Source organism: Aethalodelphis obliquidens, unplaced genomic scaffold (genome assembly GCF_003676395.1).
Source record: "Aethalodelphis obliquidens isolate GAN/ISIS:26980383/991018 unplaced genomic scaffold, ASM367639v1 scaffold42, whole genome shotgun sequence".
Taxonomy (NCBI): domain Eukaryota; kingdom Metazoa; phylum Chordata; class Mammalia; order Artiodactyla; family Delphinidae; genus Aethalodelphis; species Aethalodelphis obliquidens.
Genome location: NW_020837986.1, coordinates 5,315,807 through 5,343,103, shown reverse-complemented (window position 1 = coordinate 5,343,103; position 27,297 = coordinate 5,315,807). Strand labels below are relative to the sequence as shown.

At 45.1% G+C, this 27,297-nt stretch overlaps 1 protein-coding gene and 1 non-coding gene across 9 annotated transcripts in view; both read right to left on the bottom strand.

Annotated features, from left to right (window-relative positions):
• Positions 1-27,297, bottom strand: part of ZHX3 (zinc fingers and homeoboxes 3) — a 143,954-nt gene that overhangs the window by 100,004 nt on the left and 16,653 nt on the right. For 5 of the 8 annotated variants that reach the window (XR_003427067.1, XR_003427064.1, XR_003427069.1 and 2 more), the window contains exon 1: positions 23,554-23,675. The exons of the other annotated variants lie outside the window; for them this stretch is intronic. The gene's annotated coding sequence lies outside the window, so the exon portion shown is untranslated. Of the gene's footprint in view, positions 1-23,553; positions 23,676-27,297 lie in introns of those variants that run through there. 8 annotated transcript variants of the gene reach the window in all.
• Positions 4,508-4,614, bottom strand: LOC113605483 (U6 spliceosomal RNA). The gene has a single exon (XR_003427248.1). It is a non-coding gene; the product is annotated as a U6 spliceosomal RNA (small nuclear RNA).

The following is a 27,297-nucleotide window of genomic DNA, read 5'->3' as shown; positions in this document are numbered from 1 at the left end:
ATAATAAAAGAATTGTTAAAGGGAAGGCATAATTGCTGCTGCACTTGTGCTTGCATGTGAGCTGCTGAAAGAACAAAGAGACCTCTGACTGATCTTGGAAAACCATTACAGAAAGGGAGGAAATTAATGGGTGAACTACAGCAGCAACTACAGGTCGCTCCGTACCTGTCTCCCACAGGCTCAAATGACAAACTCAGGGCTAAGGGGCTTTAAGAACCCAGAGAGAGAGGGTTTTTTGATATTCAGTGAGCTGCATACCTTCCATGGTGGTGGCCACACCTACTATTTTCAAAAAAGGAAAAGGGGGGAGGGATAAATCGGGAATTTGGGATTAACAGATTCACACTACTATACAGAAAACAGATAAACAACAAGGACTTATTGTACAGCACAGGGAACTATACACACACACACACACACATAACGGAATCACTTTGCTGTACACCTGAAACATTGTACATCACCTATGTTCCAATCAAAAAATAAATAATAAAATTAAATCAAAATTCCTTCCGTTTCCAGTGGGGGAAAAAAAAAAAAAAGGAAAAGGTGACCAGGTCACAATAAGCTCTACAAAATAAGTAAGTGTCGATATTTTTTCTCTCTACATTTTGACATAATAATCATTCCTTGAACTGACCAAAAAAGTCTTGGCCACAGTGTTACCTGCCTTGTACAAAGGGCAAAAGAAAAGTACCTGTCCCCTGAGCTAAGAGAGAGAAACCTTGGAGAAAGGGGGGGTCAGGTGCTCATGACCTCCCTGCCTTGTGTTCTACAGACTCACTTGCTAAATCTGTTACTGAAAGGCTGCCAGCTACATGAGGATATTTCAGCTTAGGAATGTAATTTCAACAATGCATCCATTTTCTCCAAATTCCAATAGAGTAAAAAAATTTGGATGCTCCATAATATTTCTTATAAAAGAATTTTATCAGGAACACTGTATCTTATAACCAATGTTTAAAAAACTAAATATCCATTCAGTTTCTCTTCTGGTAACTTTCTGGTATATGAAGGTATACCATAACAATGAAAAAATTTTTAAAGTGCTCAGTTTACATGAGCACTTTTATCAAATGTCCAGATGACAAGAAACTTGAAAAGATACCAAATATGTTGGATAACGGCTAGTCAGGCTGGAATAAAGGGTCCAACAAACATGCACAGAGAGGTACATACCACTTGGAAGCTGGCGAAATAGCATCACTCTTGTTTTCTTCATTTACTTAGTGAGGTAGGAGATGAACCTCTGAGTATTTGGGGCCAAGTATCTGTATCAGAGAGTATCTTCTGGGGGCTCTGATGGGCACAGCACAGCTATCCAAACACTGAAGGATTTTTTCTCATGAACAACTCTTTCCCAAAACTGGGCCTTTCTACTCAAAGTATGACCTGATAGACCTGCAGCATCAGCATCACCTGGCAACTTGTTAGAAAGACGGAATCTCAGAGTGCACCCAGACCTACTGAATCAGAATCTGCATTTTAACCAAACCCCCAGGTAATTTGTATGCACATCACAGTTTGAAAGAAGCATGGGATTAGGGGATTACTGTCAATGTGGAGGGAGGTTTCCAGAGCTCTTCCATGGGCCTCCCCTCTTCCTCACTTTTACTAATGACTCACATGAAGATACTGAAGAGCCTTCATCAAATCCCAAGTGACACTAATCTAGAAGGAAACACTCAATTGCACAAGCACCTCCTGGAGCAGGCCAGGCTTGATAGCAGATCACGTGAAAAGATGTAAGCAACCAGCAATTTGCTAAAGAAAAAAAAGTAGTGCACACTTGACTGTATTACTGCAAATCAGACCACTTCTGGAGAACAGGCTGCAGATCTGGCCACATATTCTAAGTGTGACTGAGAGCAAACCGTGGTCAAAGACAATGGTGAGAACCCAACTGGGAGGGAAAGGGATCTGGAGAGTGTTCCATGAGGAATGGCTGACCTAGAGGACATTAAACCCAAAGAGGAGGCGACTAAGTGGGGACATCATGGTTGTATTCACACATTTAAAGGACCGTCTCAAGACATTTCATTCTGCAAATGTGTTTTTGAGACTCTGCTATGTGCCAGGCACTATGCCAGGAGCTAAGGACAGAGCGAAAACCAGAACTGCTCTCTGATTTTCTAAAGCTTCCCGACTAGAGGAAGAAACTTGTCTGTTGTTCCAGAAAGCAGAACTGTGGCAGACGGAAGGCAAGTGGAAGGGCAAGGGCACCATACAAGGAAGCCCCTCTGGCCAGGGGGCTCCACCTTCATAAAGAGGGCACAGATGAAAGTGGCCTGGCCCCCCTGGGCTGAGCAGAATGGGTTAGGGAGGGGATGCATGCTTCCCGGGGAGTAGCCCAGGGGACTCCCGGGCCAATGCTATATTCCAGGGATACAGGATAACCGGGGCCAATATCATTAATCAAACACAAAATTTGTTCAGAATTACACTATATTCAATTTAGCCAAGAACAAATTTTTTTAAACTTAATCACAACTTAGGGTTTCAGCTAAATTTTATATGTAAATGTAAATGGTGTCTAATTTCTCTTTTAGCAGTAGTTTTTTAAACCTAGGATTTAATAAAAATCCGTATTAACATTTTAAGCAACAATTCTGCTTAATGACTCATTTTAACTGTAATCTTACTTCTCTCAGTGACCCTTAGAACTACTCTATTTAATGTCCCTTGATATACCTTCAGAGTTGCTCATCCCACTGCTGAGAAATTATCCTAAAAAAATAACAATTCCTTTCCCTCTGCCACAAAGAACAAAAGAGGGAGGGGATGGGGAAACTAGATGCATGGAGATTCAAATGAACAACGTTTATAAAGAAAAACAGTAAATAAACCACTTAAATGTTCAATAAAACCGCCAATCTTTTTATGGCATGAAGCAGGGGAAATAAACAACATCTAACAAGTAGGAGAATGTTTAAGGTGAATTGAAAAACTATTTTAAATAATCATGAAGGTTATATAGCAACATGGAAATATACACCTAATGACAAGAAAACAACATAAACTTGCACAATTCTAGCCATGTAAAATCTATGTATGCATGTAATGAAAACTAGAAAAAAAAAGAAAAATTTAAAGTTTATTTTCTAGGTTGTGAGAATTTCTCTTTTTTAAATTTAAAATTTCAATTTCACTGTTGACCATTCAATAAATAATTTTACAATGAATGTATCAGGAATCAAAATAATTTTAACTTGTAAGTGTAATAATTTGTGTATCAGCAAGAAATGAAATCACAAAGGTGACACACAGTTGGAGCTTAATGTTCAATTGGTTCTTTGTCTTTTATAAAGCTATTTTTCATAAACAACTAAAAGTAAAAGAAAATGAGATTCATGTTATGAACAGTGCTTAACATTCGTGGAAAGTAAAAAGGACTTTGTACAGCAGCTGCGCATGAACTTTGGGTAAAAGCAAAACTAAATTTCTGGATTCTATTTTGCTTTTCACCTTATTTGATCTCAGTTAACATCGTTCATGCCAAGTTGAATTTTTTTCCTCCTCTTTCCCCTTCTCTTCAAGTTCACAGATGTGAAGGAAAAAAAAAAAAAATACACAGCAGCTCTTTTACAGTTCCCCCCGGCTCTCCCAGCAATGCCATGAACGGTGGCTTTCTGGAATGGGCTCAGAGAAAGTCAGATGTGAGAGCTATCTGGCTACCATCTGTCACCACGGGGATCACCAGGACTCAACTGACTTAGGGACAAGAGATTTGGGTTCAAGTTGTCCACATCTATAACATATAAATACTTCTACTTACCCCGCAAGGTGATTGGATCAGGAGAAAGTACCTAACACGTGGCTATGGTAAGAAATGCTTACCTTATCCTTTTTTCCCACCTTGCACTACACACACACACACGCACACACACGCACACACGCACACACAAGTTCTGTCCATCGTGAAGTCACGTGGTCCTTCTGTCTAGTATCTTTCTATTGCTCTCCAGGTGCACTCTCCACCCTTCCCTACCTTGCTCCTGCCCCCGCAGACTGATCTCTATGGATCCCATCAACAAGCCTCTGTGCCCTAGACTTCTAATTGAGTTTGTCCAATGCTGAGTCCCAGAAAGAGGTCAGGGAAGGAAACAGGGGGTGGGGGCACAGGGCGAGGAAAGGGTGAGGTTAGGAATTCGAATATTCTACTTCTGCCAGCTGTATCCCTCAACCAGAAGTCACTGCTCCTCTCAAGGTGACCTCTTCTAAACGACAATCTCTTCTGGCTTCTGATGGCCACTCCATCCACTTGTCTCACTGCAGCTAGGGGTGGTATTAGTTCCACCATTACCACAACTCTGGGTTCCTGCTCTGTCCCTTGAGATTTCCTCTACATCCTATCCACACCTCTTTTTTTCTTTTTTTTCTTTTATTATTTTTTTAACATCTTCATTGGAGTATAATTGCTTTACAATGGTATGTTAGTCTCTGCTTTATAACAAAGTGAATCAGTTATACATATACATATGTTCCCATCTCTCTTCCCTCTTGTGTCAAAAATATGGAACGCTTCACGAATTTGCGTGTCATCCTTGCGCAGGGGCCACGCTAATCTTCTCTGTATCGTTCCAATTTTAGTATATGTGCTGCCGAAGCGAGCACCTCTCCACACCTCTTTAACTCTCCCATCATTTCCCTAAATTGAGAATACCAGCTTTTCCTGTCGGGACTCTGACTAATAAAGTCCTATCGACAGCATTCCATCTACAGCATTTACACCTTGAATCACAGGGAGAATGGGCAGTTCCAGAGTTCATCTCAGGCTGAGAGGCACACACAGGCAGGACCTGATGATTCTAAGATACCTGACTGGCAGGACTAGCCTGTGCTCCCCCACTAGGCCTGAAGTAGTCCTACAACTGAGCCCCTCTCCTCAGACCACAGGGGAATTAACATCAGCTCCTAAACCCTTGGGGCCCTGTGAACTGGGGGTGACATTCTGGGCAGACCTAGATTTTAATTCCTCAGTCCAGGCTCACTTAAAGAGTTCCAGTTTTCATAATTCAAAAACAGTCATGTACCACAATGTTCATTGCAGCTCTATTTACAATAGCCAGGACATGGAAGCAACCTAAGTGTCCATCGACAGATGAAGGGATAAAGAAAATGTGGCACATATATACGATGGAATATTACTCAGCCATAAAAAGAAACATAATTGAGTTATTTGTAGTGAAGTGGATGGACCTAGAGACTGTCATACAGAGTGAAGTAAGTCAGAAAGAGAAAAACAAATACCGCATGCTAACATATATGGAATCTAAAAAAAAAATGGTTCTGAAGAACCTAGGGGCAGGACAGGAATAAAGATGCAGACACAGAGAATGGACTTGGGGAGGGAGAAGGGTAAGCTGGGATGAAGTGAGAGAGTGGCACTGACATATATACACAACCAAATGTAAAATAGGTAGCTAGCGGGAAGCAGCCGCGTAGCACAGGGAGATCAGCTCAGTGCTTTGTGACCACCTAGAGGGGTGGGATAGGGAGGGTGGGAGGGAGATGCAAGAGGGAGGAGATATGGGGGAAAAAAATAAAAAGAAAAGTAAATAAAATAAAGAGTTCCAGTTTTACCCCCAGTTTAAAATGGTCTCCAACTCACCAATTTCTTAGGGACTGGGGGAGGGGAAAGAGCAGCTTCCCAAAGTCCCATCCTTCCAACTGTGCCACTGTCTCAAGTGTGGAGTTGGGAAACAGGGCACAAGAACTGACTCTCCAACACCAAATGGGCTATTTTAACCTCTGGAAGAGTGGGAAAAGAACGTGGAGTAAACAGCTCCCTGCTCCCCTCATACATTTCTCTCCCTCCCAACTCCCAGGAAAGGAGGACACTAAGGCTCACAGAGGGTGCGTGTGGAAGACAGAGCCAAGACTGATCTGGGTATCACATCCCTGTATTCGGTCCTGGCTGCTGGTCCAACCTCAACGACAATAACCATACTCTCCCCTTTGGTCTGTGCTAGCCAGCTGCCCAAAGGCAAATCAAAGGTTTAGTCCTAGCCCACCATGACAGCATCAGACTTTTACTGGTTTAAGATGGACTTTTCTTGGCCCTGGAGACACAGAACTAAGGACCTCAGTTCTCCTGTCAGCACCCACCATATGCAGAGCACTCTTCTAGGGGCCCTGGTGAGTTGCAAAGAACCACCCAATTCTTTCTTTTTAAAATTTACTTTTTAATTAAGAAAACCAGAGAGCTAAACGTGAGGCACAAGAGAAGGGCATGGTACACAGAGCTTTACCCAGCAGAAAGGTGTCAGAGAGGGAGGATAGTGGCATAGGAGGAGCTCAAGGTCTGGGTCACACTATGATATGTGAAACATGGGCAAGTCCCAACCTTTCTAAGACTCCATTTCTTCACCATTAAAATGAGGTCAGTAACAGTGTCTACTATTAATGATATCATTATTTACCAGGGTCGTTGTGAGTATGAAACTAAATGATATGTGTAACAATCCCTGGCACAGTGGCAGCATGCTCTGAGGGCACAGTCAATGCCAGCCTTTATTATCAGACCCAACTGAACTTGCTTAAGCCTCCTCTGGCGAGAAATCAAATTCCATGCCTTACTGGTATTTTACCTGCACCCTAGGACTTAAAAGCCTTTGTTTTCTTTTAAGGGAAAGTATATTACAACATTATCAAATGTAACAAAATGCTTTCCTGTTACGTAAGACCACTGAGATAAAAAATAGTCCGTTAAATAGACATTTTAGAACCTCCGCTCAGAGGCGGGTTCCACGAGGGCGGGTTTCAGCTGAGAGTAAGTTTAACAAGAGATGGAGCCACCAGAGAAAGCTAACAAAACCATGGGATGCTCTATTAGGACCACAATATGTAGAAAAAGGAAGGAGGTTATATCTGAAGAAACCAGGAATCCACAGTCTATAAAGAAGGGCTTGGGCAATAAAAGGGAAGATAGCTGTCTTCAAGTACTTAAAGGGTTGAACATGTGGTGGAAGAGACTCACTAAGTAAATCCAAAGGGTCAAAGACTGTAGTTTCCTGTGAGGAAGAATGTTCTCAGGCTAACAGAGGGGTCCCCCACGTAAGAAGGGATCTCACTGGTGGGCACACTGGAAAACCCTGCGTCCTTTCCTATCTGAGCATCTGTAATCCTAATGTCTTGTTTGGACACCAGAAATAAACATAAGTGGGAATCAAAACAGTGGAGTTCGTGTGTGTGCAAGCATTTCTCATCCTGAGAACAGCAAACCCTCGAGAGAGTAATGTGGGGACTCAAACTTAGTCCCTTGTTACACACACTTAGGCATTCTTATTTCATTTGAGAGATGTCTAAATTTAAAAATAAATAACAGGGCTTCCCTGGTGGCGCAGTGGTTGAGAGTCCGCCTGCCGATGCAGGGGACACGGGTTCGTGCCCCGGTCCGGGAAGATCCCACATGCCGCGGAGCGGCTGGGCCCGTGAGCCATGGCCGGTGAGCCTGCGCATCCGGAGCCTGGGCTCCGCAACGGGAGAGGCCACAACAGTGAGAGACCCGCATACCGCAAAAAATAAATAAATAAAATAAATAAATAAATAAATAAATAACAATCTTACAGTGTTCTTTTCTTAGAAAATAATCAGCCCAACACTACATCCAAAAAACACAAGTACAACCTGCAGCATTATTTTGAGTAAGGAAGCTAAGAGTTCCACTTAGTCAAAGGCATCTCTGCTTTTTGCTCTGTTAGTCTCAGAAAACTAAACACGGGGAAAAAAATTTTTAAAGATTCTAAAAATCCAGCCACTGGGAAGAAAGTGATTCGACATTTTCTTTTCTTTGTTCTACCTGCCAAAAAAGATAAAGTGGGTTTGGAACTGAGAGAAACGACAAAAAGAAAGAAAGGGTAGAAAAAGGCATTTGAAAGAGAAGCATGAGAGTTTAGTGACATTAACCACCCAGAACCTTACTGAAATTCCAGATGTGTAACGTGCACACTTTGCTGTCTCTACCCACCTCTTCTTTTTCACCCCTGGTTAGCAGGAGGGAAGGATATAAAGGCAGAAGCACATCTTTCATTCAGCCCATTTGCTGCCTTTGAAGGCGATCACACTTAAGCCCAGGAGAACGTTAATGCTCATCACCATAGAGGCAGCTGGAACGTCAAACCCAGAACTGTGGAATCTCAAAACATGAGGCACCTGTGACAGGTTTCGGGGTGGGGGCAAGGGAGCAGAGAACCAAGTTACCAGGCAATGCCGGTCTTCAGAAGCTCTTCTGAAGCAATTCATATTCTTAAATTCTCAGCTTTTTTTCCTTTCAGAAGATGGAGACAATTACTAATTCTTTGGAGCTAAATGAATTCCTTCTGTTCACAGAAGACATTATACCAGACTTCACAGCCCTCAGACCCAGTGAGAAATGAATGATCTACTAAAGGACATACAATCAGGTGTAGATACCTACATTATAAAGTGTGGCTTTCACCTGAACTGGAGAAAGCAATCTTTGTCCTAGATCACAGGGTATTTCGTTGTAATCCTATCCTTCCAGTACTGTTAGACTGGGGAGACTAATAAGTAAGCAGGGTGCTAAGTGCTACCATATCCACTTTATACTCCAGGAGAAGTGGAAATGGAGGAGAAGCGGCACCTAACCCAGCCTGAGGGGTCAGGGAAGGCTTCCTGAAGGTGGGGGGCACCTGACATGAAGCTGAAAGGCAAGTAGGCATTGTCCTGATGAAAGCGGAGAGGGCTCTTTCTTTTCCAAGAGGCACAGAGGAAATCCAGGAGGACCAAGGTCAGTAGCCTGGGTAATGCTGTCATTTCAGAACTGGTCTAAGGACTTGGGGACCACAAAAGGGCCAGAGAGACAGAGGGCTAAGGAGAATTTCAAGGCAGGAATGGCTCACAGTGTGACTGGATGCAGCTCAAGCCAGGAGAGGGTCAAAGGCCTGGACTTGGCTAATCATAAAGGGCCTTAAGTGCCCTATGCCCTAGACATTTCAGGGAAGTGGCAGTGACAGAGGCCAGAGCACAGAGGCTGGAGCTGAGGAGGCGAGGAAGTAGAGATGGTGGATAAAGCTACTCACAGGAAGCTTGGCTGAGAACAGGGAGGGAGCTAACAGGAAATACAGCATCAAATTTTCTTTGCCAGCCTGAACCTCTGCTCTGAGCTCCAGACTCACTTCCGTCTTGAATTCCTTTTCCCTTACCCACCGCATCCAATATACCCTGTGACCTTCCTTCCACCCATTCACCATACAACAGCCAGAGTAGTCTTTTTAAGCTATAAATCAGCCCATCTTGCCCCCACGCAAAGTGTACAACGGTTTCCTGCTGCCCTTAGAATAAAATCTCATCCCCCGGCCATGACCTGTACATGCTTGTGCGACCTGGGCCCTGCTTCCCTCCCCAGCACCTTCTCCCGCACCCTCCCTCCTGCTCAGCATGGACCAGGCTGGCCTCTGTTCAGTCCCCAAACCCTCTAAGCACTTTTCTGCCTTAGGATCTTTGCTCAGGCTGCTCCCTCTGCCTGGAATGCTCCTCTCTTGCCCTCCCTCCTCCAACCCAAGCAGCCAAACGGTGAATCACCTATAAAGGAACAGCCACCACAGAGGTGCTCCCCTCCCCCACCCCAGGGGTTCCCCTCAAGCCTACTTCAGAGTCCAGGTTCTCAGGTTCTCCAGGTGGGATATTTCCTGGCTCTCACCGCCAGGGGCTCTGATGTCAAAAACCTCAAGTCCTAGCTCATTTCTCTGCTGCCTATTAATTGGGTGTCTCTTGTCAAGGCACCACCTCACAGGGTCTGCCTCCCCAGCTGTTAGGAAGCTCATCTCAGAAGGTGTGTAGACACCCGGGTTCTCGCCCACCTGTCTCCCCCCGCCCTGGGGGCCCTCTCTCCTACCTTTGTGGTGCCCCGCCTGCCTTCATGGGGAACAGTCCTGGGCCCCTCAGCCCTTCCCCCTTCCCCAGCTCTGTCTCTCAAGGCAGGAGGAGTGTCCTCTCCATTCTGTCCTAGGCTCCACAGGTCCTGCCTCACTCTTTTCAGCCCCCTCTACCCTTCTGTGCACACTAAAACCCACACACCCCAAATTCATCTCCATCCAGTAAATGCCTCCTCTCAACCATCTCTCCTTTGGCCTTAGTCACCAGCTCCCATCCTAGGCCTGATGCATCAAAGCCTCCCAATCATAGACATTCTCTCCCCCCACCCTGTTCCTGGACATCGATACCCAGGGCAACCATGGAAACCATGGTTTGAAGACAGCAGAGCATCCACCAGTCTGGGCCCCCCCCCCCCACCTCCATGGCTGATTGGATTTGAAATGAGCATGAAAATGTTTTAAGCCACTGAGATTTCAGCAGGGTTTACCTGTTACAGGAGCTAGCATTTCTCTATGTAATACAGGCTGAATTTAGATAGTTGAAGAGAAGGGGACAGGACTCTAGTGGTAAAGAAGAAAGGTTATACAAACGCCTGGCTCTAGGATTATTCGTGGCCTGATGACACCAGCTCCATTTATATACTCCTTATCCTCTTCAAAATACTTTAAAATACGTTTTCTCATCTGACACAACCATCATCATCATCACTTATCATTGGTGTTGTTATAATTAACAGTTTACAAATGAAGAAGCGGACTGAGAGACGTTAAGGGGTGTCCAAGGTCCCATCGCTAGTAAACGGAGGAGCCAAGATTGGACCACAGGACTCCTGACTCACAGTCCACTGGCAGCTCCCCCGCAGCATCCAGTCTCGCAAAGCCACACTCCGGTGCTACAAGAGACACTCTCGGCTAAAGTACACAAGGGTGCTGGAATCAAGCAAGGAAAGATAGGGAGTCTGGCAGAATTGGTTAAAGGCAGACTGGAGGACTTTATAAACATCAGACTGCGGAGTATAACTTTCATTCAATAGACAATGGGCAACAATAATCAGCCTCCACTTTCAAGTCTCACAGCAGTAATTTTATACCTTTACCTCTGTCTTCAAAGACCTTACTGCACCCTCTCCCCTTGGCTATCAGATGTTGCCAGAGGTCCACTTTACAAAGAAAATGGAAGCTTTTATGAGGGCAAAACTTCCAGCCCCCTAGCTTCTATAGACATACCTGTATCCCCACATAGCCTTTCCCCTTTCCATACCAAGTGAAAGAGGCATCCCTCCTCTGGTAAAACTACTGACCCTGTGCACATCCCTCTATCCATGGAGGAAACCTTGATCAATCGTTTGTCCTTTCTCTCCCTTCTTCCTTTCTTCTAGCTCTGTTTCTTCAGCCTCTGAACATGCTAGAACCCCTCACATCCTAAAATCATCCCTTCCTCAGGAAGTTCACAGCCCCTTCTCCTCATACGTCATAACTGAGCTCCTTAAGAAGCAGCAGCAGCAAACATGCACCTCCACTTCATCACCCCAGGTCCTCTATTCCACCCACTGTAATGAATTATGACACTGAAACAGTCACCTCTAATGATACCTCCTAAGAGCTAGGTTCAATGGACAGACAGCAACATTTCTCTCGACCTTTATATGGGACTTGACAGTGCTGCATTCTTGAAATTCTCCCTGGCCATGATTTCCATGTCCACTCTCTCCTTCCTCCTCTCTGTCTGCTCCTTCTTGGTTTCCTTTACTGGCTCCTCTTCCTCTGCCTCTCCCCTAAATGTTAGTGTTTCCTAGGATTCCATTTTGATACCTCACCTTACCTTACAAACTCTGTTCTCTCTTTCTGAAATCACCCACAAACACAGCTTCAACTGACAGCTATAGACTGGTGACTTCCAAATTTACATCCCTTCAGTCTAGACCACTCATGTGATCTCTCCACACCCTGGCTACATTTGCCTGCCGGTATCTCCCCATGGATTCCATGGGCGCCTCAAATTCAACACAGCTAAAACCAAACCACTAAGCATCTTGCTTACCACACTTGTTCCACCTCTTTCTGCATTGATAATGACAGCATTTGTTGAGTACCATATCCGTCTTGGTTCTCCAGGAAAACAGAACCAAGAGGATGTGTGTGTGTGTGTGTGTGTGTGTGTGTGTGTGTGTGTGTACACACATGCAAATTAAGAGATTTATTTTAAGGAACTGGCTCACATGATTGTAGGGGCTTGCAAGTCTGAAATCGGAAGAGAAGACCAGCAGGCTGGAAATGCAGGCCAAAGTTGATGCGCAGTCTTGGACTTAAACAGGCACTCTGGAGTCAGGGTCCGGCCCTCTCACCTCTACATCCACAGCACCCTACACAATGCCTGACACATAGCAGAAGCTCCATAAATGTTGGCTAATGACCAACTGGGTATAAAACGAAATGCTTTTATTCATTTATTTATTTTTGGCTGCGTTGGGTCTTTATTGCCACGTGCGGGCTTTCTCTAGTTGCAGCGAGCGGGGGCTACTCTTCATTGCGGTGCGCAGGCTTCTCATTGTGGTGGCTTCTCTTTGTTGCGGAGCGTGGGCTCTAGGCACGCAGGCTTCAGTAGTTGTGGCATGCAGGTTCAGTAGTTGTGGCACACGGGCTTAGTTGCTCCATGGCATGTGGGATCTTCCCGGACCAGGGCTCAAACCCATGTCCCCTGCATTAGCAGGTGGATTCTTAACCACTGCACCACCAGGAAAGTCCCCGAAATGCTTTTAAATGCGAATGGGACAAAATGATGTAGAAGGCACTGAATTGTGATGAAGAAGAATCAGGAAACTTGAACAAGGGCTGGGCTGTAAATCAAGATACAGCCCTTCCGGGGCATTCACTTGCCAGAATTACCTGACCACTATCCCTACAACCAAATGGGGGACCCTCACATTGAAAGTAGCACATCAGTTCCAACTTGAATGTCTCAACAACCCTGTGAAGTTGGTGTGGCCAAGAAAAGGCCACATTTTATCAGTAATTTGAGGCTCAGAAAAACTAAGGGTCATGTCTAGGTTGCTACAGAAAATATCTACAATGAAGGGTCTTAGTTCTTCAGTGACAGGTATAAGGGGACCATAAAAACAACAGAAGGTCAGAACCAAAAAGGACCCACGCAGTTCAAAACTCTTTGTCAAAATCTGCAAAAACTAAAAGTATCTTCTACTACTTACAAGGGATACTTTTTATTTTATTATGATTATTATTCAGATACATTTTTGTCTTACTGTACTATAATTCCATGGTATATATTAGATTATTAGCACTGTCACATATACGTTGTTGTAGTTATATACTAAATATCTAGAGGCACATACTGCTTTCTGAAGTAACTGCCAGTATGTATTAAATCTGTAGTTCTTCAGGGATGACTAGGTAGTCTGTATTAACTCCAGGCACCAAAAAATCGCTGGTTTTTAAATTTATTATTAATAAACATTAGAATTAGTGAAACATTAATAATATACAGCCCAAATATTATATTCGGTGATTTTCTGAAGCCATGGAGTAGTGGAAACTCTCCATTAGCTATTCCTACTGAACAAAGCTGATTACCCCCACCTATATTTGCATATATAGTAACTTGACCTTTTCAAAACTCTTATTTATGTACTGTCATTTAAGTATGATAAAACTCTTATAAACCTTTTTAAAAGGTGTTTCAGTCCAGTTGACAGAAAAGAGAGGCAAACGTCTAACGTCATGTAATTGATAAAAGGCAAAAGCAGGACTAGACACCAGGCCTTTCCACCTCCGCCTACCGTTACACTACAAAGCTATGGTGGCTTCCTGGCCATGGAGCTGCCAGACTGTCAGTGATATGAGGCCAGAGGGAGACCACGTCTGACTTGCTCCCAACAGTGTCTAGCACAGTACCTGACACACAGTAGACACATAAAAAGTACATTACTGGTGAGCAACTGAATTCGTTTTCTTAGAGTTGCTTTAGTCACCTGCATGGTAGTTTGGGACATACAGCATTGCCAAATATCTCGGCTTTTAAAATGCTATTGGCATTATCAGGAATAAGCAAAAAGTACTATCTTTTCAAAACTGTATGTGTTGATTCCCAAAGGGATCAGAATTCTGAGCCAGGGCCCCATTTCAGCACAAAAGGTAGCAAGTTGTATGTTTTTCAGCTTCCTAGAAAATTAAGTGTTGGCTTGATGGAGCAAGTGGGAGATTGAAACTAGAGTCTTCTCGTGGGAAAGAAAAAACTGCAAGGTCTCTGGCATAATATAACCATTTGCAAGGCTGGTACAATGGTCCAGCTGTCGCTAACTTACCACGGCAAGAAATGGGCTTGCTAAAGGAGTGTGGATTCACCCAGAAGGACACACATCAACACGACAGAATCTGTGGCACGAAGATGCAGGTCTGAAGCAGGACAAGCCCAGCAACAAGGAACACAGAGGCTTGGGGCAGGAAGAAAAATTCTGGGCATGGCTTCACAGCCTTCCTGTAAAACCCCACGTGCTCAGCCATGCTAGAGCAAGGAAGAACAAGAAGAAGCTGGCCGCCTTCAGTTTATTATGGTGTTCAAGAGGCCTCCTAACCCGGCAGACGATTCCTTTCCTATGAAGTTCTCACCAGTATCACTTACAGCTCCATCTTCCCCCAGTTCCTAAACCACACATCCAAACATATGCCTTCCATTGTCATTCAGATTGTCTAGTCACCACCACAGCACTGTATTTCCATTTCTTCAGGGATTTGAGATATCCACTGTGATTCCAAGATCACCTTTAAGGGCTTCCATAAAAGCACTTCCCCATCATACATTCCTTAATACTTCATATCTTACTTACAGAGACAAGTTATCCAAAATAATTAAGGCGTGAGGCATTCTGAATGAGTGAGTCATTTAGATAACTGAACGCTAATCCATTAAGCACCGAAATATTTCTATAGGCTTGCTAAAATAAATGATGCCTTAGTAAACAAAGAATATAAAAAATAGTTCAAAATTCTATCCAACTTTCAAGATCCAGTCTGATTACAAACATTCCCTGAAAGCATCCTCCAACCCCCTCTTGCCACCTCTACCCACCACCAGAAATAACCTCTCTTTTGCTGTGATCCCACATTTTGATTATACCTCCTTTGCAGCTCACTGCATGGTCTGCTTGAGGTTAGAGATTTAAATGCACCTTGTCTAACTTAAAAAAAAAAAAGTTCCTGGAGACCAGAGACCTTCTTTTTAATACCAAGGTGCCTAGTTCAAGGCAGGCCTACAAACACTTCACAAACTGAAATACTCTTAGTGATTCAGACGTTGTAAAGGGCACCATAACACAGCAGAGCCTTCCAGGGTTCCCGAGGTCTGGAGGGCAGGGAAGTGTGACATTAGAGAATATGTTAGTATCATTAAAATCCTCTTTGGCCTCTGTCAGTATTTCTCAGCTTTAGAGAAAGTGTTTTTCTACAAGGTAAAAATACTCTAAATTCCTGTTTGTTTGGGTTTTTTTCCTAAAAGGGAATTAGTTAATCTCAACTTGCAAACAGAAAGCTCTGGTGGAGCTGGCATTGTTAAACCTCCACTGGTCTCAAGATGTGCATTCGAATGGCTGTCTGCAGTTCAGCAGGGAGATGAGACAGCGCATGGAAGGACGTGATAAGTGACAGGAATATAGACAAGATGCTATGCCATGTTTGACATCCAGTTCACCAGTCTGAAAGCCAGACTCCTCAGTCTGGAAATAAGGAACAGAGCACACGATCGAGCAATTAAAGTTTCAGGCTCAAGGTCCAAAGCAACCACTTCTAGCAGGGTAACAACATTGTTTTCCCAAAGCTTTAGTGTTTGGGCATGACAAAACAGGTGGTAAGTATAGTTTAATATTCCAAACACTCAACTCAAACCCTCCTCACCAGCAACAAGGGATTCTAAGTGGTCAGCCCAGGATGGTGAACTCCAAGTTCCCTCCCCAGCAGCTATTCTCTTGCAGGATTCCTTTTCCTTGTCATGGAAACAAACAGAATTTTCTTCATAAAAATAGGGAGAATGGGGTGGTAGGGTTGCTGGTATCATGATATTAAGTATCTAGGCATGTTCGCAGCCCCTCAGGGATAATAACTGCTCTTGTCTTTGCCTTGTCATTGAGTAAAGGGTTTTTTAATCCAGTATCTTCAGAGACAGAACTGCGTCACATAAGTTAATTGTACTGATAACTGAAGCACTAAAACATGCAAGATTAGAACAGAAAGCTTTCTAAATTCAATCGCATTACTTCCTTCTCAAGCTTTCTGAACTAACCAAACCATAATTTGACCTATTCCTGCTGAACAGGATAGCAATTATGATTAATTAATGTATTCGGAGACCACAGAGGCAAACAAGACTGTTTCCTCTATGAATGTCCCCAAACTGCTGTACTTTGAATTATTTTGTGGAGAGTTTTTGTCTCTGTCATCACCAGCTGTCTCTTCCTGCTTTCGTCAGGGGGTTTGCCTCTAATGGAGGGTCTCTTAATTCAGTGCATCTGGTATCAGCTAGACCTGGAAAGGCAAGCTATTAAGAGTCACCGGCTAAGGCTCTCTCTCACCAGCCTCACTTCAGACCCCGGCAGTCGGCCTCCAGACCCCGTGTTCTTACCCACTACAGGCACATTTCCCAAACTTGCCTAATTATAAAGGACTACCAGGTGTGTGTGTGGAGGGCGGAGTGTTAAAATGCACATTCTCAGACTCCTGTCCTAGAAATTCTAATTCAGTGGGCCTGGGGTGGAGCCCTGGAATCTGTGTTTTTAACACAGACCCTCAGATGATTTCCATGACCAGGTTTAGAAACACAAATCTATATGCCATCCATGCTGCCCACCTAGAATTGGGACTCCTTCAGAAGCATAATGAACCTGGGCCAAGGCCAACTTCTTCCAAAGAGACCTTGCAACCCACAAAGCTTCCAGGTCACTGCTCTGCCAATGCCCTGATCCTCTGTGGCTCCTGCAGGCTGGTCATCACACCTCTTCTCATTGCCAGTATGTCATTCACCGAAGATTTGGCACGCCTTCCTTCTCTCCACCCCAAATGTCCCGCCACCCTTTTGATGGCTTGGATAACCACATGGATGACCCAAACAACACTCGAGCCTCAGTTACTTGACCTTCTTCACTGAGTTCGCTTCACTTCAGCCACTTATTTCTGTGGCAAAACCCAGGTGCCTGTCATGTCCAGTAATTAATTGCTCCAACTCTGAAATCTTCCACTCACATGTCACTCTCTAACCACATCCTCCTATTACTCCATCGCTCCAATACATCCACTGCTTGATTTCATCCACACCTCTGGTCCTTTTCTCATCCATGTGCAGCAGAGACCCCCTTACTGCTCGTGTTAATCACTCCCTGCTCAACACCCTCAGTTCCTCTGCTCCACTGTCCTTCCGCTGCTCACCCCCAGCAAAATTCAACCCTGGCTCAGTCCAGCTATATGTCTTCTTTGCTCCTAAACCCAGGCAGCTGAATGCTCCTGGCGCCCTGATCAATCCACGGTCTCTTACCTCAACAGAGCCCTGCATACTGCCGAGAGGTCATGGACGTTGCCCCAAGTTCACTCTTCCTCTTCCTGACCTCAGCTGTACGTCAAATCTCCTTGTTTTTCCTCTGACCTCTTCCCTCTTACTCTTAGAGGACAACCTCACCCTCTATTTCACAAAGATGATGGAAGTCATCAGACTGGCACTTGCTCTTAAGTCATCCCACCAGAAAATGCAACTGTGCCCAGATATTCCATCATAAGGGCTGCCAAGCCCATCCATGCCTGTGCTGGGCCTACTGTTTGCTTGGTTATTTGAAGTAAACTCCCTGGTGATAATCATAACTGAAGTAAGCTGTAACGGTGGTGAATGGGGAAAAAAAATAGCCAGCCTCTCAAAGGATCCCTCTACCCTGAGAATCTTTTTAAGATTGGGAGGAGTTTAAAAAGAAAAAGAAGAAAACAAAACTATCTTACCTACAAGCATTGAACAAGTTTAAATACAAACATAAAGTTGCCTACATCAATAGAATGATTATAAATCCCAAGCCAAATAGTTAATTGCCTGATAATTTTTATAAACTCAAAACCAGAGTCACTGAAACACTTCTGTTAGTTATGGTTTCTGTTTTTCACTCTTAACCAAACTCTAGTTTATTGATGGGGCTAAAAGTCTTTTCCTAACTTTTTTTTCCTCCTTATAATATTAATATTGATAGCTAACATTGACTGTTTTTTGCGTATAATTATGCTGCTCACAATGACCCTGTGAGATAAGAACTATTATTTTTCTCCATTTCCAGCTGAAAAAAACAGACTTAGACATGTTAAGGAATTTGCCCAAGAGCTTGCAGCTAGAAAGTGGCAAAGGTAAAAGTAAAACACAGGGCCCAAACACAAACTCATCTCTGTTCTTTGGCACAGTGGTTATCAACAGAAACTTCCCAGGAAATGCACCACCCTAACCCAAGCATTTTTTTTTATACTCCAATATATGCTCAGAAACACAAACATGAGGAACCACCCAATATTAATATCACCGCATATTCCACATTCATTCACTCATTCCTACATTCATATCAGAAGGCAGCAGTGAATCAAAGGGAAGCAATGAATTCTACAGTCAGATCATACAGATCCAAATTCTAGCTCTGCCACTTTCTTAGCTGCCATATTTTAAAAGTTACTTCTCTAAGCTCAATTTTCTCAAAACAAAAAAACCCCCCAAATGATAATATAATAATGATGGTAATATAATAATATAATGATGGTAATATAATAATATAATGGTAATATAATAACCATCACCACCTTAGTAGGTTCTCCCAGAGATTTAGAGATAATGCACGAACACACTTAGCCACGGACCTGGCACATAGTCTCAAGAAAGGTTAGCTGTTATAATAATTCTTATCATTCAGAAGGTACTGGGGACCTGCAGCTGGTGGAGTCTAGGCAGAGCACAGTGCCCAGACTGGACCATAAACAGGCCAAGGCTGTCCCTGCCCTCTTGGTCTTGCAGTCTACTGGAGTAGACAATAAAGAAGGAAACAAACATATGAATGAAATACTTGGAATTTTAGTGAAGTGCTAGCAGGAAATGAACACGTACTGAGAGGGGGACAATGGGGAGGAAGCTACTGTAAAGGGGTGATCAGGGAAGAGGCTCCTCTGAGGAGGGACATTTTTGCTGAGCCCAGATGTTGGAGAAGGACCTTCCACAATAAGAGTCGGGGGAACAGTGTCGGACAGAGGGAAGGGCTGTACAGAAGAGGAGAAGAACTTGGCATTGAGAGGAACCGATGATGCTCCCACCTGACAGGAGCGCAGCGAGTGAGAAGCGGAGCAGAGAGGAGACAGAGGCCGGCACCTGAGTAAGTGTGCACGTGGGTCTGAGGGCGGTAGGGAGCCTCGAAGTGGGCAGGGGATGAGCAGGGTGACAGGGACTGGTAGGCTCACTGGCTGCTGGCAGGAGAACGGGTTAGCGAAGGCAGGAGTGGATGCTGGGAGACCAGGTGACAGGCAGGAACAGTCATCCAGCTGAGAGAAGACGGTGGCTGGATTAGGAGGACGGAGGGAAGGGAGGATCTGAAGTACCTGGAAGCTAGGCCGACAGGCCACGCTGACGGACTGGAGGTAGGGTGAGGAATCGGGAAAAATCCAGGTCAACTTTCAGGTCTCTGGCGAAACGATGAATGGACAGTAATGACATTGAGACAGGGAAGGCTCAGGGCAGGGGAAAGCTGGATGAGAGAGGGGAGAGGGGTCAAGAATGAGGAATACAAATTTGGAAGTTTGAGGGGGAGATTGAGCAATCGATTTTGGACACGTGAAGTTTGGGATCACTGTGAGGCTGCCAGGAGAGAGAGAAGGGGGGCGGTACGTAAAAATGTAAGTCTAGGGCTTCCCTGGTGGCGCAGTGGTTGAGAGTCTGCCTGCCAATGCAGGGGACACGGGTTCGTGCCCCTGTCCGGGAAGATCCCACGTGCCGCGGAGCTGCTGGGTGCGTGGGCCATGGCCGCTGAGCCTGTGCTCCGCAACGGGAGAGGCCACAACAGTGAGAGGCCCACGTACCGCAAAACAAAAAAAACAAAAACAAAAAAAAAATGTAAGTCTAGAACCAAAGAAGGGTCCAGGCGGGAGGTGTTACTGAGGTAGTCATCTGCATCCAGAGGGTAATCAAGCCCTGGGAATGGATGAGATCACTTAGGAAGAGACTATGATGAGAGAAGGGAGGGAGCCAAGCGAGAAAAGAGAAGAAGTAATACCAAATCAGGTCGGTAATCTAAAACGAAATGTGGTAATGTAGCCCATACAAAACCACACAGAACTGCCCCGACTATGTGCTTGATAAATGCCCGTGGAACAAAGAAAAATTAATTAACACACTCCCTTTAGGCCTTAAAAGAATAAAATTTTTCATTTAGGATTTTTTTTCCCAAGTTCTCATATGTTTGAGGCATAAGAAAAAAGATTTTGAAGGTTTGGATTGTGTTCAAAGGAATTCTTTTCCTTTAGAGCAAAAAGCAAGGATTCTTTTCAAAAACGCACTGAAATTAAAGATTGCCTACTTGAAATATAAGCTTTTAGAAAGCTTACACTCACACTATATTCTCTCTGTAAAAATTCTACCCCAGTATACAATTTTTCCCTTCCTTATAATGAAAATGCAATTATATGTTCTATTACAGATGTCATTTCATCCTGAAAGATGAAGCTGGTACTTTCAAACAGTTCAAGAGTCACGTGAGAGTTGTAAAATGCTCAAGAGATCAAGGATTTATTTTAAAACGTTTAAAAAAAAAAAAAACCTTAAGTTACCTGCTAGGCCATCCAAAAACTGATAACCAGGGAATTGAAAAGGATAAAACTGCCAGGAAAATAAGTAAATATAACAGCTACTCCTCAAATGAAAATGCATTAAAGCTGTAATTATATCTCTGGGTATCTATTGACACAGAAAACTCACTATCCTCTTGAGGCTAATACTATCACTACGAACTACCAGACTGAAATCATAGCAGTAAACACAACTGAGATACTTTATACGTTTCAAAGTTTTCCAATGTAACACAAGGTATAATGCATAAGAAGGAGAGTCAGTAACATTTGCCAAAACTGTTCCTTCCCTCAACTGTTCAAGTTAAATCAAGATTGTAATTCTTTTTAAGATCATAAGCCTCACTTTGTAAAATTCTTCTCCTCAGATATGTAAAGGAGAGGACTATCCTGACTTTTAAAGGATTGTTATCCCACTTCATGATATAGCAATCTAAAAGCCTAGGAGGAAAAAAATAAATGGTTCTGATGAACCTACAGGCAGGACAGGAATAAAGACACAGACATAAAGAATGGATTTGAGAACACGGGGAGGGGGCAGGGTAAGCTGGGACGAAGTGAGAGAGTAGCATGGACATATACACACTACCAAATGTAAAATAGATAGCTAGTGGGAAGCAGCCACATAGCACAGGGAGATCAGCTCAGTGCTGTGTGACCACCTAGAGGGGTGGGTTAGGGAGGGTGGGAGGGAGACGCAAGAGGGAGGGGATATGGGGATACATGTATATGTATAGCTGATTCACTTTGTTAGACAGCAGAAACTAACACACCATTGTAAAGCAATTATACTCCAATAAAGATGTTAATAAATAAATAAATAAATAAAATAAAAGCCTAGGAGGCTACCAGGAAGGTTACATGCATGGATGGGTAATAAGCATTCATTCATTCAACAAATATTAAGCACCAAAATGGGTCAGGTCCTCTCTGGGCCCTTGAAGATACACCAGTGAAAAAAGCCTCACACTTCCAGATTAATCGAGGGAAAGAGACAATAAACCAACAAATAAATAGGTATTTGCCAAGTGTGGTAAGTGCCATGAAGAAAAGTAAGGTTGGTTAAGGAGGACAGGGGAATGGGGTGTATCCTCCACAGAGTGGTCAGGGAAAGGCCTTAAAAGGTTACACTGGAGCAGAGCCTGAGGGAAGAAGAATCATGGTGTCCAGGGAACAGAGTTCCAAGCCGACGCAATAGCAAATGCAAAGGCGAGGAGGCTGGCGCATGCTTGAAGTTTTTAAGGAATAGCAAAAAGATCTGTCTGGCAAGGCTGGAAGTGAGGACACAGAGGTAGCCTTGTAGACCAAAGCAAGGACTTCAGATTTTACTTTAAGATGTGACGCTGTTGGAGCTCTCTAAGCAAAGGACCTAATCTTTTTAAAAGGCTCAAAAAAGGAACAAGTTCTTATTAAAACAAGACATACCTCTCACAATCTATTTATAAGTGTAAAAAAGCAGACAATAAAACAATCTTATGGTAAAGCAGCATTTCTGTAAGAAAAAAAAATACATATGGGAACAAAAGACTAACGGGATAAATACCAAACTATGGTTTACTATGGTTTGTGGGATGGTGGGTTTTTTCTTATGCTTTTCTTAGGTGTTTTTTTTTCCCCTAGTTTTCTGCCTTAAACATGAGTTATTTTTGTAATTTTTGATGTTATCTTAGAAAAGAAAAAAACCCACTCCCACATGAGACTGCCCTAGTCTGAAATCTTAGTTAAATATGACCAAAAAAAAAAAAATGGGGACCATTTTCTCCCCAAATTACCCTGCTTCCCATGCAATGTTTTCCTGTTAGGAAGCACTGTACAAATCAAGCGCCACGCAATGTATCAAGGTCACAAAACCAACTTGGTTAATATGTTTATCATTACATAGCAGCTCTGTCCTCTACAGCAACTTTGATACCATCTTTCCAAGGCAGCAACAGAAGGGCCCTTTTCATTAATTTCCTAACACTCTTAGCTACTTCTATGCCGCTTCTGGATTTTTCCACTGTATGTCTCTTAGAAACAAATTAAGCCCGAATAAGTTGTTCCAGCTAATGAAGTGCGCTTTTGGCTCTTTCCCCGTGGTTGAGAATTATCCGGCAAAATACCAATTGTTTTAGGACGCATTTTCTCTTAGTTTTGAAATATGCAATACGAAGTTACTGCAAATAAAGAACATTAAGATAACAGCATACAAGAGCATGTATAAATGGAAACTACTGTAATTCTTCTTAAAATTGAGGATGTGTGGAGGTCTCATGAATAAACATACTATACGTCCACATGACACAGATAAAGACGGAAAGGAGTGTGCCCTCCCTCCTCCTCTACACCCCCCTCCCCCCGCCCCACCACATAACATTTTCTCGCAGGGCAAAAGCCCAGGGCAATCACTGCTCAGAAATGCAAACCACGCAACTCAAAATGACTCAAGCTCTCAAAACACTTTCCACCTAAGCTCCTCATCCCACCCACTCCTCAATCACTTCCGACAGGCTTCTCTGAATGGAAATCCCAAACTGGGAAGGTTTAGCAAGCCCCCAAACTCTGCTAACATGCCACCTGCGGCATCCGGGGAGCCAGAGCCCAGCTTCGCTGCCTTCTCGAGGGCAAACACCGGTCCCAGGATGGAGAAGTCTACTGCACCCAGAGTGGCTCGAGTCCCTGCTCAGCTGCCTCCCTGGCCGAGCGGACCAGAGCCTGGGGCTGCCCCCATCCCCGCAGGACGCAGCCGGCCCGAGGGACTTGGAGCAAGCGGCTCTCGGCCGCCCGGCATCTCCGCCCCACGTTGGTCAGGCCGCCCCCCGCGCTCCCCTCCCGGCGCTCGGGCGCACACTTGGTGCTCACAGCCGGCGCACACGGGGACACGCACCCTCACATGGTCCGGCGGGCATCTGCGGACACCCCCACTGCCCCGCCACAACCCCCTCGTTGCAGCCGTGTGGCCCGCGGGGGCTACTCGGACCCCCGGGAGCGGCGGCGGCGGCACCCTCACGCCTCCAGGGTGCCCGAGCCAGCAGCGAGGTCGGGAGGAGGGGGGGTGCTGACAGATGGGGCGGAGGGAGGGGCTTCGGGGGGAAGGGGCGGAGCGTCCCAGCCAGGGGGTGCTGGCGGCTGACAGAAAGACCCGGGGTAGCCGGCGGGAGGGGGTGGCGGACACTGCGGGCAGGGCCGGGGGCCAGGTGTGGTGGGAGGAGCTCGCGCAGACACAGGGGGCTGACAGGAGGAGACACACACACACACACACGGGGACTGACAGTCGCGGGGGCACACGGGGCCGGCGGGCCGCGGCGAGCGCTCACCTGGCAGCGGCAGCGGCGGAGGCGCCCGCGGCCGGGCTGCTCTCCCCGCGCTCCGGGCCTCCCTCCCGGCGGGCGGGCGGCCGGCCTGCCGGCCGGCGCAGGCCCCACGGAGGTGGAGGCGGTGGCGGCGGCGGCGCTGGCGGCGGCGGCGGCGACGCCGGAGCCGCGGACTACTGGGCGGCGGGGACGCAGCTGCACCAACCGACTCCGGGCCGCTCGGCTCGGCTCGGCCGCACTCGGAGGCGCTCGGTTCCGCTCGGCTCCGCTCGGCTCGGCTGGGGGCGTGGCCCGAGGCCCCCCGCCCAGGTCGCCTCTGGCGCCCGGGGGGGCGGGGCTTTCGTACGGGCGCAAGCCCCCTGACGTCGCAGAAAGCGGACCTTACCCCGGGCGCATGCGCGGGCGCCGCTCCCGCTTCTCCCCGCGTGGAGGCTGAAGGGGGCGGAGAAGGAGGGGACCGGGGGCGGATGCTGCGGTTCTGGAGGTTCCCGGCTTTTGTACTCCGTATCCTGGTCCTTCTAGAGGACCACCTGAGGAAAGCCACGGCAGGCTGTACTTTCAAAAAGATGCAGGCAGGGCAGGGACCCTGGCCCTTTCCCGGCCCCTCTGCTCCCACTCCCGTGTTTCCCAACGAGCATCGCCTGGGATTTGGTTTTTCTTTTATCCCACTAGCACAGCACCGCAATTTTTTATCCCTTCTGTTTCTTAACAACAACGACGACTTCCGATGACTGCTTTCTTAACATTAAGTCTTCAGGTACTTGAGAACTTTCAAGCATCAGTTAGCCCCCTCAGGTACAATAATGCTCTTTTTTCACAGCTTCTGTTGTGGAACCTGTAACGCCTGAGGTGAGGGTGACCCTTTTCTGAGTTTTTGTCACAAGTTCCAGGCACCTTTTTTGTTATGGAGTCCATGTCTGTAGCAAATATGCCCAGAAAGTGGTCCCCACCTTCAGCATCTCTAGTCTGACATACGTAGGTTGAAATCCTGCGTCTGCATTATACTAGCAGATTAATAATTGGCTGAGTGACTTTGGATATGCTATTTAATCTCTCATCCATAAAAGAGCAATGAAAATATCAGTAATGAAGCCAATAGGAATGACTGAAAGGATTAAATAACAGCACACGTGCAGCTTTCTGCACAGTGCCTGGTGTTCAATAAACAACACTGACTTTAACTTCAGGTCGCATCATAACCTTCAGATCCTGAAAACCAGTGAACATAAACAAGCGCTGAGCAGTATGTCCAACTTGACACGTCCAAAGCCAAACTGTGGAACTTGCACCTTTCAAAGTCTTCCCCACCTCAGTTAAGGTCAATTCCATCCTTCCAGTGGCTTCCACCAAACCTTTAAGTCATCCTTGACTCCTCTCTTCCTATTATATCCCACATGTAATCCAGTAGCAAAGTCTGTCAGCTCTACTTTTAAAATACCCTCATTTGAGCCCTCATCTTCTCTGTCCTGGAATATTGCAATAACTTCCAAACTGCTCTCCTTGATTCCACTCTGCTCTCATAGAACTTGTTCTCAAGCAGCCAGAGAGATTCTTTTAAATCCTAAGTCCTAAACCTATTTCCCTCCTCTAAAGCCTCCAATGGCTTCCCATCTCAGACAGAGCAAAAACCAAAAAATTTTTTTCAAGGGCCTCCAAGATCCTATTTGATCTCCCCCTCCCCCCTCCTTACACTCCCCCACCTCTCTAACTGCATCTCTGTCCACTCAACCCCTTAACTACTTTCCAGTCACACTAGCCTCCTTCTTGCTCCTGGAATGTGCAGGCTCACTCCTACCCCAGGACCTTTGCACTGAGTGTTTCTTCCCCCAAGATATCAGAAACACATATGCCCTTAATCCAAATTTCTATTCAGAAGTCACCTTCCCAGAAAGACATTCCCAGAACACTCTCCTAAAACATCAAGTCCCAAGCCCCATCATTCTCTCCCATCATCTTGCTTTACTTTTCCTCGTAGCCCTTATGAGCTCAATAGCATCTGTAATGTTCTGAGAGCAGGAACTTTGTGTTATCCACCTGCAGCATCTGGAATATGGCCTGATGTTCTTAGCTGTTCAATAAATATTTTTTGAATGAGTAAGTATATATACAGTTGACCCTTGAACAACACAGGTTTGAACTGCACATGTCATGGATCTTTTTCAATAAAGACATACCACTGTATTACACGATCCATGGTTGGTTGAATCCGAGGATGTGGAAGCAGGGGTACCGAGGGCCAACTATGGGGCTTGAGCATCCATGGATGTTGGTATCTGCAGCAGATCCTGGAAACAACCCCCCACAGATACTGAGGAACAGCTGTATATAGGATATGTTACTCCCGTTTAAAATTTCATTTATTCAACAAACTTTTTCGAGCATCTATTCTGATCCAGCACTGTGGGATACAGAGATAAACAACGCACTCTCCCAACCACTAAGAACTCAGTATTTCAGAGGAGCCAGACATGGAAAGAAAGAATTCTGGAAGAAGATATGTAACACTAGATGTATGTGTCAACTGCTTTCGGAAGCAGAGAGAAGGACATCATTCGTACTACATAGGAGAGCATGGAAAGACTTCCCAGAGGAGGTGACAGTGGGGCAGGGTCTGAAGAGTAGATGAGAAGAGGACACCAGGCAGAGGAAACAGCATGCACTTGATACCAGTGTTGGGAGGTATGTGGCAAATAATGTTTATCCAGGGAGGCAAATCATTTTCCTTTAAAAAACATTTTAAACGAATTCGAGGTGATCCGTATAATAATGTCACCTGCACTCACTCACATTCTGAGGAGCTTTGTCAAGCAGAAAAGAAACTGGCAGAAGTATAGTTGATGAAATAGAATTACAACCCGACCTCTATTCTGTAGGACCAGGACAGTGACAGACCCCTTAGCTTAATCAACAGTACATAGTTCATTTCAGAGCGAGGGTCATATCACTCTCTATGAATCCTTATGTTGCCTTTATAAAGTCTGGAGTGAAAGAATCCCGGAGGCAGTTAGTTTAATATAGTATGTACGTAAGTAGGATTTAAATCCAGAACTCCTGAGTTTGAATCCTGTCTTCCCCACTTACTTGCTGTGTGAGCTTGAGTAAACTGACTTAACCCCCTAATGTTGTGAGAATTGAGTGAGATAATCCACATGTTGCTGTTACCACAGTGTCTGATGCGTGATGAGAACTCACAAGTTAAAAAGGAAGTCCCATTAGTCTTCTTAAGAAAAGTTCTGAATCCAGTTATGCCAACTTATTGCCTCTCTGCTCTAAATCCACCCTTCCTTGCCTTGCTTTGTGATACTGGAGTTGAATTC